The sequence below is a fragment of the Miniopterus natalensis genome, chromosome 9 (assembly GCF_054644295.1).
Source record: "Miniopterus natalensis isolate mMinNat1 chromosome 9, mMinNat1.hap1, whole genome shotgun sequence".
Lineage (NCBI taxonomy): Eukaryota > Metazoa > Chordata > Mammalia > Chiroptera > Miniopteridae > Miniopterus > Miniopterus natalensis.
Genome location: NC_142089.1, coordinates 25,337,424 through 25,356,621, shown reverse-complemented (window position 1 = coordinate 25,356,621; position 19,198 = coordinate 25,337,424). Strand labels below are relative to the sequence as shown.

The following is a 19,198-nucleotide window of genomic DNA, read 5'->3' as shown; positions in this document are numbered from 1 at the left end:
AAGCAGATTGGACAAAACAGAATCAAAGATTAGGGAACTTGAAGATAGGTCAATATAAATAATCTAAACGGAAGCACAAGGATAAAAAAAAAAGGTTGAAAAGAAAGAGAACAGCTTATTAATAACATATGAGATAGCATCAAGAGGTAGCACCCATATAATTAGTGTCCCATAAGAAGAAGATAAATAGAATGGAGCAGAAAACATGTTTGAATTCTATTTGTAGACGTTTTGCCTGAAAATACTCCAAATTTGATTAGAAATACATAGCAAACACAGATCCAGGAAGCTCAGATAAATACAAAGAAAATCACACCTGTACACATCATAGTAAAACTGTTGAAATCAAGTATAACAAAGAAAAATCTTAAAAGCTCCCAGAGAAAAAGATACATTGTATAGAGGAGAACAATGGCGAAGTGTCAGCTGACTCCTCATCAGAAATAATAGGGCCCAGAAGACAATGGAATGACATCCGTAAGTGCTGAAAAAAAGGATTGTCAGCCTAGAATTCAACATCGAGGGAAATAAAGACATTTTCAGATAAGCAAAAGCTGAAAGTAGTCATTGCCTGCAAATTACACAAGAACTACTAAAGGAAGTTCTTCAGGCAGAAAGGAACTGTTATCAGATGGAAAATTGGATCTTTAGGGAGGAATAAAGAGCGCTGGAAAGGGAATATATATATTTAAATATAAAACAACTATTTTTATTTTTAAAAATTCTTTAAAAGTCAATTGTTAACACTAATAATATATTGTGGTGTTCATAAAGCATGCAGAGGTAAAACATAACAATAGCACAAAAGATAGGATGGGGTATAAATGTAATTAGATCATTGTATATTACCTTATATATAATGTGGTATATAAATTCAGCAAAGATTATGGTAAGTTACAGATGAATATTTTAATTCCTAGAGGAAACCACTAAATAATAATATAAAGAGGTAAAGGTTAAAAGCCTATAGAATCCAAAGAAGAGATATACAAATGGCCAATAAGCACACAAACAGATCTCAATATCATTCACCATCAGAAAAATGCAAATCAAAATCACAGTGAGATACCATTTCACACTCACTAGGATTGCTGTAATAGAAAAGACAGATAAAAAGTACTGGCAAAGATGTGGGAAATTGGAATCCTTATACATTGCTGGTGGAATGCAAAATGGGTTACTTTGGAAAACAGTCTGGCAGATCATCAAAAGATTAAACACAGAGCTACCATATGACCTAACACTTAAACTCTTAGATATATACCTGAGAGAAATGAAAACATGTTCACACAAAACTTGCACATGAAAGTTTATAGCAGTATCATTCGCTATAGCCAAAAAGTTGAAACAGTTTGGTGTCCATCAACAAATGAATGGATAAATAAAATTCGGTAGATTCATACAACGAAATATTATTTGACAAAAAAATGAAGTACTGATATGTGCTTCAACATGAATGAACCTTGAAAACATTATGCTACATTAAAGAAGCCAGACACAAGACGCCACATATTGTATGACTCCATTTATATGAAATGTCCAGAATAGGCAATTCTATAAACACAGAAAGTAGATTGGTGGTTGACTAGGACTGGGAGAAGGCTGGCAGCAGAGGGAAGGGGAACTAAAGGGTATGAGGTGTTTTGAAGGGGTGATAAAATGTTCTAAAATTGGCTCTTGTCTCACCTGCCAACCGCCCCGCCCGGCCCCTACCCAACCCGGAAAAAATTGACTGTGGTGATGTTTGCACAACTCCCTGAATACACTAAAAATTGACTGTGGTGATGTTTGCACAACTCTCTGAATACACTAAAAACCATTGAATTGCATATTATTTTTTAACATAAAAAAAATAGTGAGAGAGCCAAGTCAGAGAGGGGGTTTTCTGTCCATCATGTCCAGACACAGAAAGCAAGGAGGCAAGGCGCAGGCCAAGGCCAAGACACCGTCCTCATGGGCCGCGTGTACTGCCAGCTCCACAAGGGCAACTGCGCCCTGTTGGGGCCGGTGCGCCCGTGGGCCTGTGTACCTGGCTGTGGTGCTGGAGTATCTGACCGCGGAGATCCTGGAGCTGGAGGGCAACGTGGTCCGTGACAAGAAAACACATCCCACGCCATGTGCAGCTGGCCATCCACAACAGAGAGGAGCTCAACAAACTTCTGGGCAAAGTCACCATAGGGCAGGGCTGCATCCTGCCCAACATGCAGCCAGTGCTGCTGCCCAAGAAGACCGAGAGCCACCATAAGGCCAAGGCCAAGTGAACTGGAATATCAGAATCTTCCTCAATCTCAACCAAAGGTTCTTTTCAGAGCCACCACATTTTCACTGAAAGGGCTTGCCTTTTCTGTATTGTAGCAGCTACTTGAAAACGACCTTACTATAGTTCACAGTAAATGTCAGTACATAAATACCCCAGAAACGAGACACTAACCATACATTTGAAAGTTAAAATGTTACCATCAGCGGACACAGATGCTTTGTATCAGGTAATTAAGGCAATCCCTGCAGCAGGCCCTTGGGGTTAAAACTGAATTGTATACTTTAAATAAGTGAATTGTAGGGCACGTGAATTATATATCAGCAAAACTGTATTTTTAAAAAATACCAGTGGAGAAGATAAAAATGAAATACTAAAAATGCGTGATGAATCCAAAAAAAGGCAGAAAAAGAACAAGGGGGAAAAACATAGGGAATAAATAGCAAACAAATAACAGGATGGTCAACTAAAACCCAACCCTATCTATAATTATATTAACTACAAATGGACTAAAATCTTAATTTAAAGGTGGAAATGGACAGACTTGATTAAAAAAAAAAGGAGGATCCTTTCATTCTTCTTGAACTTTGTTCTGGGATGAACTAAGTTACTTTTAAACAGTTTGATCCTTTCGGATCTTGTTTTTATGATGTGCTATGTAGGTCTGCAGAATGCTCAGGCTAAGGCTAAATATTCCCCACTCTGAGTCATTCTATGCATGCCTGAGTGCTCTGTCCAATGCCTGGTGAATTTAGAATTTTCCAGTCTGGCCTTGTGTGAGTGCCAGGCATTGTTCCTGCTAATTCTTTTGGGTAGTTCTTTCTCCAGTCTCAGAAAGTTTCTTCACACATCTGTTGACTAGTACTCTGTGGAAAACTGGAGCGGGATCCTCTGTAAATCCTCAAGGTTCTCCCTCTCTGCAGCTCTCCCCTCTTTTGTATCCTGCCCCATAAACTCTAGAGACCTCGTCTCCAGACTCTCAATTCCATCTTCTCAACTACAGGCACCTGTAGGTTCTGTCAAAGTCCCCCGACTTATGCCATGTCTTAGAAGCTCTCTCAAGGCAGTAAGTTTGGGCAATCTTAGGGCTTACCTCATTTGTTTCTCATCTCTTAGGAATCACTGTGGGATTTTTTGGTTTTATTTTTTCCCTGAAGCCCAGTGTCTTTAAAACTTATTTCATGCATTGTAGCTGTTTTTGTTTGTTGTCTCAGGTGAGAGGGTAAATCTGGTCCCTGTTACTCTATCTTGGCTCGACATGTAAGAAAGCAAAGATATTAATATTAATATTAGAAAAAATAGACTTAAAGATAAGATGTATTATTAGAGATAAAGATGTCATTTTTTAGTGATGAAAGGATCAACTAGTCCAGAGAGCGGGTGCTGAAATCTCCAATGATTGTGGATTTGACTAGTTCTCCCAATAGTCTGTCAACTTTGATTTAAGTATTTTGAAGCTCTGTTAGTATGTGCTATTATGGACTGAATATTTGTGTGTCCCCCAAATTTATATGTTGAGGACTTAACCCTAAAATGATGGTATTCGGAGGTAGGGTTTTGGGGAGGTAATTAGGTTAAAATGAGATACCAAAGGTGGGCCCATGATGGGATTAGTGTCCTTATAAGATAAGGGAGAGACCTGAGCTCTTTCTCTCTCCACCATGTGAGGACATAGCAAGAAGGCTGCTGTCCGCAAGCCAGGAAAAGGGCTCTCCCTATGAACTGAATCTGCTAGCACTTTGATATTAGATTTTCCAGCCTGCAGAACTATGAGAAAAAAATGTCTGCTGTTTAAACCACCCCATCTGTGGTATTTTGTTATGGCAGCTCAAGCTGACTGATATTTAAATTGTTATGTTTTCTCAGTAATTGATAAAACAAGTACACTTAAAATAGTAAAGATACAAAAATCTGAACAACATTATCAATCAGTTTGACCTAATTGACATTTATAGAACACTGATTGAACAACTTCAGAATACACTTTCTTTTCAGTTGTACAAAGGACATTTACCGAGGTAGACCATGTGCTGGGCAACCAGACAAGTCTCAATAAATTCCAAAGGATTGAAGCCATCCAGCATGTTCTCTGAGTACCATGGTATTAAATTAGGAACAAACAAGAATAAAATTTAAAAACCACAAAAATCCCCAAACATTTGGATATTAAAAAACACATTTTTAACCTGAAGATCAATGAGAAATTGACATACCTAGGTTGCAGTTTCGATTCCCAGTCAGGACATGTGCCTAGGTTGTGGGTTCCATCCCAGGTAGGGGCATGTATGGAGGCCACTGGTCGATGTTTCTCTCTCACATCAGTGTCTGTCTGTCTGTCTCTCAAATTAATAAACATATCCTCGGGTAAGGATTAAAAAACAACAACTATTAAAGTCTGAGCATTTTATTATACACACATTTTCCCTCAATAGAAGAACCAGGAGGTCTTTTCTTCCTCCATGAGTTGCATTCACTGATTAAGATGGAAAAAGCACTAAAAATATATGTTTAACTCCCTTCTCCGTATCTTTCCTTTTAAGTAGGATTGATATTTTCAATAAAGAGCTTTGTTCTAGAGGTCTTCCTTGATATTTTTAGCTTGATTGAGAGCTAATCAAATAAAAAACAGTGTTTATAGAGCTTTAGAAATTATTGTTTCCTTGGGATTGTGCTTCCCACATAAGTTTAACATGATTGAAAATATAAATTTATGTTGTGAGAACTGCAACAGATGTTCTAATGTTTGTCTGTCTGTATGTGAATGGGGCTGAGCAGTGCAATCTCTCTACTTACATTAAAATATATGAAAAACACAGGGTAGATCATTTTGCAACATATTCTGTTTTCCATCCACTGGTATGAATTTGGCTGATAGAAAATTGACTTGGTCTTTAAACTGATTTTAAATTATATCCCAGTATGATTTTTGGTTTTGAGAATCCAAAGTTATGAATTCTTCCTTCTTTCAAATGTATGATTTTTTTCCTTTAATCCTCGCCTGAGGATATTTTTTCCACTGCTTTTCGGAGAGTGGAAGGGAGAGAGAGAGAGAAACATCGATGTGAGAGAGACACATCCATTGGTTGCCTCCCGCACAAACCCCGACTGGGGCCGGAGATCGAGCTTGCAACCGAGGTACGTGCCCTTGGCCGGAATCGAACCTGTCCACCGGCTGGCGCTCTGACCACTGAGCCAAACCGACTAGGGCTCAAATGTACAATTTTTTTTAATGCAAAATGCTGTTGACCTGTTTTTGCTTCATCTGTATGTCAGAAGACCTAGCTCCCTTCAGCCTCTGATCAAGTGATAAAATTGGGTTGTTAGAAAAGGGCTTCATTATATAGATTCTGAGATAGTTCTGACTTATTCATGAAACAATACATGGGAGTAAAAAACCCAAAGCCACTAAGGGAGCCCATAGTATTAAAGTTTTTATTTTAGGGATATATCACTTAAAAGTAGCTTTCTATAACTCTTTTAGATATCCAGCTGGCAATGAGCAATAGAAAATGGGGAGAAAATGCTGTTTTAGAAGTTTATTTAAAGATACCACTTCTGTCCTGGCCGGGTAGTGCAGTTGGTTAGAGCGTCGCGCCGATAACCAAGGTTGCGGGTCCAATCCTCAGTCAGGACACATACAAGAATCAACCACTAAGTGCATAAATAAGTGGAGCAACAAATCCATGTTTCTCTCCCTCTCTCAACAATAATAAAAAAAGATATCACTTCTGAGGAAAAAGGAGAAACAGGGAAAAATGAGGCAGAGCTCTTAGACCTCACCTCACACCACATGCAAAAATAAATTCCAGATGGGTAAAAAATGTAAATAGTCTATTTCCAGAATCGCTGTCTGGAGAAACCCTCCTAGTACAGAGCATTTAAAATGCTGGATGAAATACAAAAAGCATCTTTCTTTTTAAAGGCATGGCAATGTTGTCAGGAAAGGAAGAGAAAATATCAGAAGCAAGAAGAAAGTTCCACTCCAGAAAAATTCCAGCTGGAGCTAGTGTTTGCCTGGGGACATCTGTCCATTGCTGTGGCCTAGCAAAATGCAGAGGACAGGAATTGAGGCTTGAGGCCTAAGGGGGCAGGGAGGCTGCATTAGGAGCCTCCACAGAAAGCTGGGGTTTCCTGGGGATGAAGGAGAGAAGTGACTGAACTGGAAAAATGCCATGGACAGAAAAAGACAACAAGGATACCTGTCTGCAAACCTGGGGCTGTGGTCGCTTGGAAGTGATGCCTCATATCTGTGTGTTAAAAAAAACCTCACCTGGCCGGGTGGCTCAGTTGGTTGGAGAATCATCCCGTACACTGAAAGGTTGCGAGTTTGAATCCCAGTCAGGTCCCATACCTGGGTTGGCGGTTCGATCCCCGGTCAGGCGCATACAGGAGGCAATCGATCAATGTTTCTCTCTCACATCGATGTTTTGTTTCTTTCTCTCTCCCCCCCCCCACTTCCTCCCTCACTAAAAATCAATGAAAACATATCCTCAGATGACGATTAAATAAATAAATAAATCTTCAGCCTAAAACTTGGTTAAAGTGATTCTGGGATTGTAGTGCCCCCAACGGCCTAGCAGAAGCAAACATGAAAGATTTCTTTACAAGGAAGAATGTATTTTCACCCAAGCCTCAATTCCCACAGATATATGTCCAAAGAATATGAGTTCTCTCTCTCTCTCTCTCTCACACACACACACAAAATCCGTAAACATAGGAGGTAATAAAACACTATGTATGTGAATCAGCAGAAACGATACACAGCAGAATTGGGCCCGTACATATGATAGCTACTAGAATGATCGATATAGGATATAAAATATGTATTTAATATGTTTAAATAAATACAAAAGACATCAAAAGTTTGACATAGGAGCAACAGACCTTCAAGAGGGATTAGGCACAGTTGAAAGAGAAACCAAACAGAACTGAAAATTAAAAATAAAGTGCAAAAATAGGAGGCTTAACGGGTAGATTGTACACAGGTGGAAAGAGAAGATAAGTCTAGGAAATTACCCGGACTACATTAAGAAGAGACAAATATAGCAAAAATGTGAATGATTAAGAGGGATGGAAGAGCAAATGAGAAGATGTAACATAAACCTTGTTAGGAGTTCTAGAAAGAACAGGAGCTGCAATGTTCACAGACTGGGGGTGAGAATTTCCAAAACAGATCAGAGGTGCCAATGACCAGTATGAGATTCAGAAAGACAAACAATTCCCAAACAGGATAAATGAAAAGATTATATATATATGATGAAGAAAGGGGAAAAACAGATCATGACAAGGGGACAAAAATTAGACCAAAAGCTGTCTTTTTAGCAGCCACAGTGGAAGTCAAAAAATGGTAGAACATTATCTGCAAACTGCTGGGAGAAAGTGATTGTTGTTTAATTATATGCTTAGCAAAATTTTCTTTCAAAAGTGAGAGCAAAATAAAGGCATTTCTGGACAAACAAAAACAAATTTCTTTCAAGTGACTAAAGAAGCTGCCAAAGGTTAAGCACATGAAATGCTCATTTTCAGTAGTCATTAGGGAAATGCAAATTACAGCCACAGTGATAGCATTACACACCCACTGCAAGGGCTAAAATGTAAAAAGACTGACCAACTACATCAAGTGTTAGTGAGAAAGGAGAGCAAACGACTCTCACACTGCTGATGGAAAATGTGCGGTGGCACAACCATCTGGAAGAACAGGTGGCAGTTTCGTAAAAAGTTAAACACACACCTATCATATAATCCAGCTATCCCACTCGTTGGTATTTACATAAGAGAAAAGCAAACATTTGTCCATACAAAGACTTGTACTAGTGTTTATAGCAGCTTTGTTTGCAATAGCAAAAAAACTTAAAACAATCCAAAGTCCATAAAGAGGTGAACAAATAAATAAATGATGGCTATCCACACAATGGGATACTATTTAGCAACGAAAAAGAATGAGCTGTTGCCACACAGAGGATGGATGCACCCAACATGATTCTGCTGAAAGAAGCCAAACCCAAAAGAGTACACACAATATTATTCCTTCTATAGGAAATTCTAGAATATACAAAAAAACCTTTAGTGACAGGAAAAAAGACCAGTGGTTGCTAGGGATGAGGCAGGAGCAGGAGGGGCTGGAGGGAGTGATCACAATGAACATAAGGAAACACGTTGGGGGCATTAAATAAAGTGTCTGATTTCATAAGTTCTGACATCACCATCACCCCAATCAAGACCATCCGACCCACACTAAAAATTATTATTATTATTTTAAATATATCTTTATTGATTTCAGAGAGAGGAAGGGAGAGGGGGAGAGAGAGAGAAACATCAATCATGAGATTCATTGATCGGCTGCCTCCTGCACGCCCGCAATTGGGCATGGAGCCCGCAACCCGGGCATGTGCCCCGACCGGGAAGCCAACAGCGATCTCCTAGATCCTAGGTCTACGCTCAACAGCTGAGCCACGCCCGGCCGGTTACTAAAGAGAGTGTCAGGCTGAAGGAAAACGATCCAGGACGGAAGCATAGCATTGCAGGAAGGAAAGTAAAACACTAGAAAGGGTTAAATATATATATATATATTAGTGTGTGTGTTTAAATGAACAGTGATTGTTTAAAACAACAGCAATAATGTCTTGTGGAATTTAAACAGTTGTAGAAATAAAATGAATGACAAAAATTGCACCAAAGGTTGGGAGGGAGAGGTAAATGGAGTTAAACTGTCGTTAAGTTCTATTGTTTGTTAAGTAACAAAAGTATTAATTTAAGGTAGACTTTACTCAGCCAAGGGGTCATATTTTCTAAATGTAGTTTTAAATTTAAAATAGTTTTAGGTTTACAGAAAAGCTGAGAAGATAGTTCAGAGAGTTCCCATAAACCCCTCACCGTGTCTCCCTATTATCAACATCTTACATTATTCTGGTACATTTGTCAAAATTAATGAACCAATATGGACACATTGTTATTAACTGAAGTTCACATTTTATTTACATTTCTTCAGTTTTAACCTAATGTCCTTCTTCTGTCCAGGATGTGACCTAGGATACCACCTTACCTTAACGTTTCACATCTCCTTAGGCAACTCTTGTCTGTGACAGTCTCTCAGACTTCCCTTGTTTTTGATGACCTTGACAGTTCAGAGGAGCACTGGTCAGTATTTTATAAAATGACCCTCAATGGAGATTTGTCTATTTTTTATCGTGATTAGACTGGAGTTGTCTGTTTTGGAGTGGAAGAACACAATGGTAGAGTCTCATTTTTTTCACATATCAAAGGGAACCTACTATCAACATGACTTACCACTGTTGACATTAACCGTGATTACCTGGCTAAGGTAGTGTTTGTCAGATTTCTCTACTGTAAACTTACTCTTTTCCTTTCTGTATTTTTTTTGAAAGGAAATGACTATGTATGGTTTATATTTAAGGAGTGGGTAATTATTTTCTACCTCCTTGAAGGTGGAATATTTATATAAATTATTTGGAATTTTTGTGCAAGGGAGATTTCTTTCTTCTCCCTAATTTATTTATTCATTTATTTACATCAGCATGAACTTATGGATAATTATTTTATTCTTTGGGTTATAATCTAGTACCATCTTATTATTATTATTTTGCTCAAATGGTTCTACCTTTGGCCATTGGGAGCTCTTCATTTGATTTCTGTGTCCTTTTGGCATCCCCTCCACTCATCTTTCTTTTTTTAGAAAGCACCTCTTCACTTTCTGGCACTATAAGATAATATAGACTCATCTTGTATATTTTCTTTGCCAGTTTTAGTCAGCCATTTCTCCAAGGAGCCCTGGTCTCTTTGACTTTAGAATGGTATTAGAAACCAAAGTCTGGGTGTTAGGTGTGTTTCTTGCTAATGGGGTATCACTCCTTCCAAGCCCTCTCAGCTGACAGAGCAAAAAAAATATATATGTGTGTACTAGCTCATGTACATGCACAATAGGTATATGTGTCTATGTATTTGTATATATTTATATATGTAACCATCAGTATCTATATAAAGCTAGACATGAGTTTATACTGATGTAAGAAATGTATTCAATCTCTATGGTAGTCACTTAAAGAAAAAAAATGTGAAACTAACAAGGTAATAGAGGGGAAAAATGGAAAAATACAAAATAATTAGTCCCAAAGAAGGCAAGAAAGGAGAGATAAAGGAACAAAAATTTGATGAGACAAGTAGAAAACAAAGAACAAAATGGTAGATTTAAATGTAAAACAAAATTGTGAGAGTGTCAGAAAAAAATTAGGACATTCACCTCTCCAGATCTACTGCCCACCCTCTTCCACCCTGCTCTTTGCTGGGGGCCAACCTGCATGCACTATGTCAATGGATTCCTCCCCTTCTGGCTTCTTGTTGGGTTCAGCCAATGAAGATCCCCAGCAAGACATCTCCCTTAGGAGCCCACTTGGGCTGGCCATGCTCTTTGACCAAAAACCATTGCTTTCTCTCCAACTGGCCCACTCTATAGGAATTTCCTTCTGGATTCCAGAAGCCACTCCCTCTTTACCACTTCAGGCCTAGAGGTACTAATAGTTCTGCTTTTATTAGTTTTGGGTTACCGCATTATCTCTTGCGTGTCCCCTGTACACTGCCCAAGCCTCAATAAATGGTCTCTTCATGAAACCCTCCTTGAGTTACACTAATTTCAGTGTGCCATCTGTTTCTTATTTGGACTCGGACTAATACAGTAATTGTGGAATCAGGAAATACTCTCTCAAAATGGGATTTTAGAATTCAGCTGCTCATATATTTGAGAAGCAGTGATAACCTTGCTGGGGAGAATTAGGAAATAGGTAATCCATGGCATGTGGTGGCATCATCATTACCCCAATCATCAGCGGTGGCAGCAGTGATGAAATGCAGATGGAGGGTAAGACAGTAAAGAGATCAAGTGGCTCTGACACTTAATTGCTATGGCAACAACAGTGGTTATAAAACAGTGGAATCAACTGGATTCTTTCTGCCACATTGGGAAAGTATGCACAGGGGAAAAGAGAAAACAAAAGCTATGGAAATACAATGTAAAAGACACATGGAAAACCAGGATACCTCCATGGTGGCACTGAAAGAGTCTCATTTCCAGTAACTGCAGAGCAAATGTGGCTAAGAACCAAGCCCAGGGTCCGATTGTAAGGCTTGCAGATTTGCAGCACCAATGAAATGCTTAACTCTGCCAAGTCGCTCACACCCAGGCAAGGTTACTGGTGGGAACAGTGAAGTCTTCAGACATGGGAAGGGGACACATGATGCCCAAAGATCAGACAACGAGGCTGAGAATTCTGACCCTCCATATTCCTTCAAACCGCTTCCGCTGGCTGAAGGGGCTCGCTCTCCTTTGCATAAAAGCCTAACAATAATTTCACTCAGGGTGGTTGCCTTACAAGCTGAGGTCAGTTCTTAGGTCCCATCTCCTTGCCTCTTATCACTAAAAGGCCTGCTCCACAAGAATATGGCTTGTGCACTTAAAGAGCTGCAAAACCTTGCCACGGTGTAGAGTCAAGAATCTAGGGGAAAGTGTGGGAGTGGATTATAAGGGTGACAGACAAGTGGTTCTCAAGGTGTGGTCCCTGGACCAACAGCATCAGCATCACTTGTGAACACGTTCGAAATTCAAATTCTTGGGCCCCGCCTTAGATCTATAGAATCATAAACTCTGGGAAGAAGGCCCAGAAAGCTATGTTTAACAAGCTCTCCAGGTGATTTTGATGCACCCTTAAGTTTGAGAACCACCGATATAAAAGATCCATTATATTTCCATTTCCTGAGTCTCTAGACACCCTCCTCTACAGCGTCATTGCTCAAGGCTGTGGTCTCAGATCAGAAGCACCGGCATCATGAAAGAGCTTGTTACAAAATGCAGAATCTTGGGCCCTACCCTAGATTTACTGAATCAGATTGTGTGTTTTAAAAGATCCCCAGGTGATTTGCAAGCACCTTAAAGTTTGAGAAGCCTGCCCTGGCCAGTGTGACTCAGCTGGTTGGAGTGTGTCCCGTGTACTGAAAGGTGGCCGGTTCAATTCCTGGTCAGGGCACACACCTGGCTTGCTTGTTTGATCCCTGGTTGGGGTGCATGTGGGAGGCAATCGATTGATATTTCTCTCTCGCATCAATTTTTTTTCTCTCCCTCTCCCTTCCTCTCTCTAAAATCAATAAAAAGCATATCCTCCCGTGAGAAAACAAAAGCAGAAAGAAAAAACCCTCTTTAAAATTTGAGAAGCCCTGTTCTACAACAGTGGTTCTCAAACTATGGCATGTATCAGAATCAATACACTTTGAGAATGACTGTGCTGTGTAGACCTGCTCACTTATTCCTCTCCAAAGCCCCCAGGAAGGCCTAGAGGACACTCCCCTCACTGTGCTTGAAAAGCTTGTGGTGACTGTCATCTATCGACTGGAGGTGACAGTTGGGGATGACACAAAGGAATCGGGTTCCTTGATCTCAATGGGAATGTGGGATGCCAGAGTTGGAAAGTCAGAGGAGAGGCAGGCCAACAATAAGCCACAGAAACAGAATGACAGCCAGGGTGCTTTGATCTGTAGGGAACTGTGGCAAAGGTTTCTAGAAATGAAATAGTTGGGCAGCCTATGAAGGTGCTGCTTGCCAAACACAGATGAAAAATTCTAAGTCTCTGGGTAGAAACTGGAGGGGATATTCATAGCCTTTTACTCAATACCAGACCTAATTAAGTCAGTTCACTGGCTGAGACCCTCACCTGAGGAAGTATCTTGCAATGTGGCCACAGATACTGTGTGTCTTCCCCTAAAGGACCTGCAGCCATTTCCAGGGTAACCATGCACTAGTGAAAGGGAAATACTAGATCTTCCTGAGGTTAACAGATGTTGGCTCTGAATTCACTCTGATCCCCAGAGCCCCCAACTGCCACCATGACCCACCAGTGAAACTGAGAACTTGTGGAAGTCAGATGGTGTATGGAGACCTAGACAAAGTCTATCTAATACAGTGTCGGTGGGCTTATGTACCCACCCTGTATTTTCTCTCCATTCCAAGAATATACAGTGAAAAGAAAGATACCTGATGACTGGCAGAATTCTTATATTGATTCTTTTACCATAAAATGAAGGCCATCATGAAGAGAAGGGCAAAGGGAACCCTCCAGAAAGGACCCCCTTGCCCACACCCCTGGCACACCAAGAAAGTAAGTCAAAAGTAATAATACTTCAATCCTGGGGGAAATTACAGAGATTAGTGTGACCATCAAAAACTGGATATATGGAAGAGTAGTGATTCCCAACACATTCCTGTTTATCTCACTTATCTGGCTAGTGCAGAAGCCAGGTGGGAAATGGAGAAAGACAGTAAATCTTTGCAAGCACAGTCAGGTAGTGATGCCAATCACAACTCAAGAACCAAATTGGGGAATTTTTACTGCGGCAATTCGACACAGCCCATGGCCCCTGGCATTCAGCTTTTGACCTGAAAACCATTTTCTTTCCATGACAACCTGGAGCAATTTGCATTTACGCAGCAGGGCAAATAGAATGCCTTTACCATCTCACACCAGGACAATGTCAAGTCTCCTCCTCGCCATCATAATATTGTGTGGGGGGAACTCAATTATTTCGATAGCCTACACAACATCCTGGTTCATTACATGGATGGCATTTATGCTAACTGGACCTGGTGCGTGGGACGTGCCTAGTGCTCCAGATGCCTTTGTAAGATATACATGCCTGAGGCCGAGAGCCAACCATGTAGGTAAAATTTCCAGGGGCTCGGCGGTCTGGGGCATCCTCCTGAAGTGCAACACAAGTTGCTGCATCTTGAATTTCGCACCACGAAGAAAGAGACACGCTAGAGTTGGAGGGAAGCCACCTTGGACCCCTCTATCTTGGAGGGAACCAAGCTCTCTCCTCATAGGGTAAATACATGCACAGTTATTTGTCTTCTCTGCCTGAAGTGCTTCATTCAGCATCATTCGTAAACTTACAGAATGCCTTATCCTTCCCATGGCATCAAAGTCAACATCACCTCTGATGACGGGACACATATTATAGCATGACAAGTGTGGCAGTAGGTTCCTCCCTATGAAATCCACTGGTGTGACCGTGCGCCTAGAATCAAGTAGCCTGAGAGAATGGTGAAGCAGATTACTAAAGGCTCAGTTACAGCGCCGGGGAAGACACCACCCTCCAAACAGTACAAGCTTTAAACCTGAGGCCAATACATGCTGCCATCTCGCCGAAGGCCAGCGTGCATGTGTCCTGAACAAAGGGCCGGCACTAGGAGTGTCCCTCTCACTGTTACACCTAGTCATTCACCAGACGGCTTTTTGTTTCCATCCTTGAAACCCTAGGCTCAGTAGATACGAAGTTTCTAGTGTCCAGAGTAGTAATTCTTCCACCAGGAAGCACGGTCATGGTTCCTAAATAAACTGGAAGCTGAGATTCACCCTGTGCATTTTAGGCTTCTCATGCCACTAAACAAACAAACAGGGAAGGTGTTCTCTAGCTTGGCTGGGTAATCGACCCTGATCACCAGGGGGAGGTTGTGTGGCTGCTACACAATCGGGTGAGGAGGACTTTGTTCAGGGCACCTCTGAGTTCTCTCCTGCTCTAAAGTTTGGGTCAGTGGAAAATTGACAACTCAATGTCAAGAGCACAAAGACTCAGATCCTATAGGAATGAAGGTCTGAGTCATTCCACCAGGTCAAGAAACTTATCCAGCTGAGGTGCTACGTGAGGACAATAACTTGGGCTGAGCGATGAAAGGAGACAGCCGTGATTACCAATTTACGCTCTCTTACCAGCTACAGAACGGGGACTTTAACACCTGTGTTTTATGTTACTTTTTGTCCCCTGGTATCGGTTTCTATTACTATTTGACAAAGCATCACAAATTTAGCAGCTTAAAACCACATCCATGTGTTAGCTCACAGTTCTATAGGTCAGACGCCCAGGCCCAGTGCACATGGCTGGATGGGTTCTCTACTCGAAGTTTCAAAAGGCTGAAACCAAGGTGTTGGGCTGCATTCCCATCTGGAGTCCAGGGTCCTCTTTCAGGCTCACACGGCTGTGGCAGAATTCAGTTCCCTGTGGCCATGGGTTGAGGCCTCCATATCTTTGCTGGCTGTCAGCCACTTTCCTTCTCCATCCTTAAAGGCAGCAATGGAGAATTTCTCATGCATTAAATTCAAACCTCTTTAATCAGGAAGAGCCCTGGCCCTTTTGGGAGCTCACCTGATTAGGTCAGGCTCACCCAGAATACTTTCATTACTGATTTGGGACCTTAATTACATTTGCAAAAGTCCTCCAGTATCTAGATTAGTGTTTGATTGAATAACTGGGAGAAGCTGTGTGTGTACCAGTGGGCAGGAATTTTGGGAAGCCATCTCTGAATTCTGCCTACCACACCTCCAACAGGGATGAAGCCAGTCTGAGACTGCCTCGTGATAAAATGGTAGCCAATGGGGTGTTGTGCATCCCATTGATGGGGACACGAGTTTCTCACCCAGCTGAAGGATGACAGTGTATTCTGAGGGAGGAAAGAGGTGCCAGAGATATTCTGTTTGTCCCTCCGGATCTCTTTTCCTCCTTGCTCTCTGTCCAAGTAGAAGGATCTATACTGATTACAGCAATGGGTTTCCTTGTCCTCTGGCTCTGGTTGGTTTGTCTAGTGGGGAGCAGGAGATTAGAGAGGGGAAGGAGAGAACGGTCAGGGTTTATTTCTCAGGCTTCCTCCCTGTAGGCTGAGGGCAGGAAGCTCTATGGGACCCTCTTCTCCTGGATTTCAGTAGCCAAGCCCCCATCCCCTGCACCCTCTTAGACCTCGGAGTGGTAAAAGCTCTGCTGTTACTAGCCCTAGGTTGGGGCACTCTCCTGTTTATCTTCCCCACACCCTGCCCACACCTTTGTAAATAGTCCTTTTATTAAATCTCCTGAATTATTCTAATTTGAATGTGCCTTCTGTTTTCTGTTTGGACTCTAACTGACACAAGAACCTATTAAGAGACAGACACAGGAGTATGGCAGATGGAGATATAAATATTCCTCTTATTACCACCACAACTGATACTGGACCATATGGCTGAGGTCTGCTAGGCAAGCAGGTTTGCTAATACTTAAGGCCGAGGTCAGCCCTGGAGGGCTTGCCCCTGTTCCACTGGTGGAGCGGAGGGGCAGAGAAGGGTGTGTGCCTTTTCACAGACAGGACGGAGGCCGGGCTGAGCCGAGCACTTTGGCTCCTTCTTTCTGCCAGTTACCAACAAGCTGAGTCATTCTCCTTGCCTTGGGGAAGACTGAGGAGTGGGGCAGGAGGCCGGGAGCCCTCCACATGAGAGGGCAGACCTCCTTCCACAGGGAGACATAAGCTTGACAGAAAGGCAGCATTCCTCCAATACCTCGACCAGCAAATGCTACTTTAAATAAAGTCAAAGACAAGCAAAAACAGCCAAAGACTTAATATCCAGAATTTCGATAAAGGACACCTACAAACTGATTAATTAAAACATCAAGAATCCAATTGAGAAAAAGGCTACAGAGAAGCAATTCACAAAAGAGGTATTAATGGCAAATAGACATCTGGAAAAAAGTTCAACCTCAGTAATTATCAAGAATTTGCTTTTTAAAATGTTTTTCCCCTTCAGATTGGCAAAAACCTTAAAGACTGATGCTATCCGGTGTCGATGACGGTGTAGGGAAGCAGGCACTCATAGACTGTTAGTAGAAATGTAAACTGACAAAGCCTTTTGGAGGGCAATTTAGCCACGAATTAGAACTTTGCGCATAGTCTTTGGCCCAGCGAGTCCACGTGTAAGGATCTGTGCTGGAGAAATACTCATATGTGTACACACACAAAGCAGCTTATGTAAGGGTGCTTACTGTCTGTAACAGTGACAAATTGGAAATGATCTTGTTGTCCATCAACAGGGGAATGACAAAATCTTCATATTCTGGAATAAAATGCAGTTAAAGAATGGCCACAGAATGGGAGAAAGAACCGTAAGATAGACTGAGTTTACATAAATTTTTTTCCCCTAAGGAAAGACTTCCTATATATACAGCTATATGGAAAAAGGTAAGTTGCAAAAAATGTATACATAACGTCGATGGTAGAATTCCTGAGGGTAAAAATTAAACAAGGGAAGAAGATTCCATAGTCAGGGTTACTGAGATTTTTCAAAATTCCAAATGTAAAAAAGAAATCCAACTTTCTGAATAGTCACACTTATACCCTTTGAGTCATACAACACTGGTTGTACTTAACTCAGTTTAAAGTTTGCATGTGTGCCTGGGTGTGTAATCAGTTAACACTCCATTAGTCAAGGCTGCAGGAGCTTTCTTGAGTCACTAACAGCATGCACGTACAAGGGAGGGGCACAAGAAGAGCCTCTGGATTCCAACCACCCAGTAATAGAATAGAAACGAAAGATAAAGAGCCAGTTATAGGCACTTCCTTTTAAAGATAAGGCTGTATAACATGGGACAGCAAATATTATAATATTCTTCCAAGAATACAGATGATCGCTCATGCAAGCACAAATTTCGTAAAGCCATTCAGTGCTGTTTTGTATAATGACGTTATTCAATATCCCGTGTGTGAGATGATTCTGTTTAAATGTGCTGAAATTTTAGTTACAGAGTCCTAATGGAGACGAACCACAGATATTCCTCTCTGACATGCTCGAATACAAGAGAAACTATGAAAGAAAAATTTAACCAAAGATTTAGTCTCCTTCTTGACACAGTTACAAGCTCTCATGAATCCATGTGATATAGACTATTACTGGTAAAACTGAGTAAAGTAGGAGAGTTAAATTGCAAAGCCTTAGAAATGCAGGCTCAATGGCTCAAAAAAATACATAATAGAGTGACACTTGAGTGTTGATATTCTTAAATCTAGGCAGCTGTAACTGAACACATGGCTGGATGTGAAAATATATCACATGATATATAAGATCTAATTTGAACATGCTGTATAAAAATGATAAAAAGACTGGTAGCTCAAAAAAGAAAGTGAAATTGAAAGGAAAATGCTCTCATAATAGAGCAAGGTAGAGAAGTACTTAATGAAGATTAGGTGAAATAAAAAACATCAGCAGAAACTCATGACTTGGAAAGAGAAAGACTCCCTCTTAGACACTGAAATCCTTAAGTTGCTGTGGGGTCATCCAGCCTCGTCCTACAAGCTATATGAAATTATATAAATGCATGAAATTATTTAAGTACATAGTCCCAGTGTCCAGGGTTCAGATCTTTAAATCATTGTGTGTTTTTTGCCCAGAGAACCAAGTGTTTCTTGAAATGCGCACAACTCTGGACGTTGGGCTGAGAAAAGCAAGTTCGTTCTTGTACATGCTGTTTTTGGAAAGAGTTAAGGTGAAGCAGCGAAGGCCAGCCTTGCCTGTTCCCTGCCAGAGGTTCCCGGTGCCAAGCACGATGCCTCTTTTGGGTTTTCTCTGCCACCTTGCTGGTACGTTAGCTTTATTTTCTCTGGCTGGCCGCTGCCACGAGGTAAGGTTCTATCAGGAAGGAGAAAGGAGGGAACAGATGTTGGGTCGGCACCCTACACTGTCTGTAACAGCTGCCGTGCTGGTCCATCATGGGTCTGGGGTCTACTTGTTGATTGTCACTGTGTCTCCGAAGACAGCAGCACATGAGATGGCAGCACTCATTTACATCTTTTTTTTTTTTAATTTTTTTTTTTATAATTTTTATTTTTGTTTAAAGTATTACAGATGTCCCTTTTTCTCCCCAATGACCCTTCCCCCCCCCCGTTCCTTCCCCCTCCCCAGTCCCTCTCCCCACCATTGTCCGTGTCCTTGGGTTGTACATATATGCATATAAATTCTTTGGTTACTCTCTCCCCCTCCATCTTAAGGCGAGTAAGCGGTGAAAGTGACACAGTCCCCCAAACAAGGGAGCTGCACCCAGAAGAACAAAGAGATCCCCTATTAGTTATCTGTTGCTGCTAACAAACTA

The 19,198-nt window shown here is 41.2% G+C and overlaps 1 long non-coding RNA gene and 1 pseudogene across 1 annotated transcript in view; one reads left to right on the top strand and one right to left on the bottom strand.

Moving 5' to 3' along the window:
- LOC107542726 (uncharacterized) overlaps positions 1–19,198 on the bottom strand; it is a 79,472-nt gene that overhangs the window by 54,766 nt on the left and 5,508 nt on the right. The gene's annotated exons all lie outside the window — the stretch shown is intronic.
- On the top strand, positions 1,895–2,261 carry LOC148092405 (histone H2A type 1-like; annotated as a pseudogene).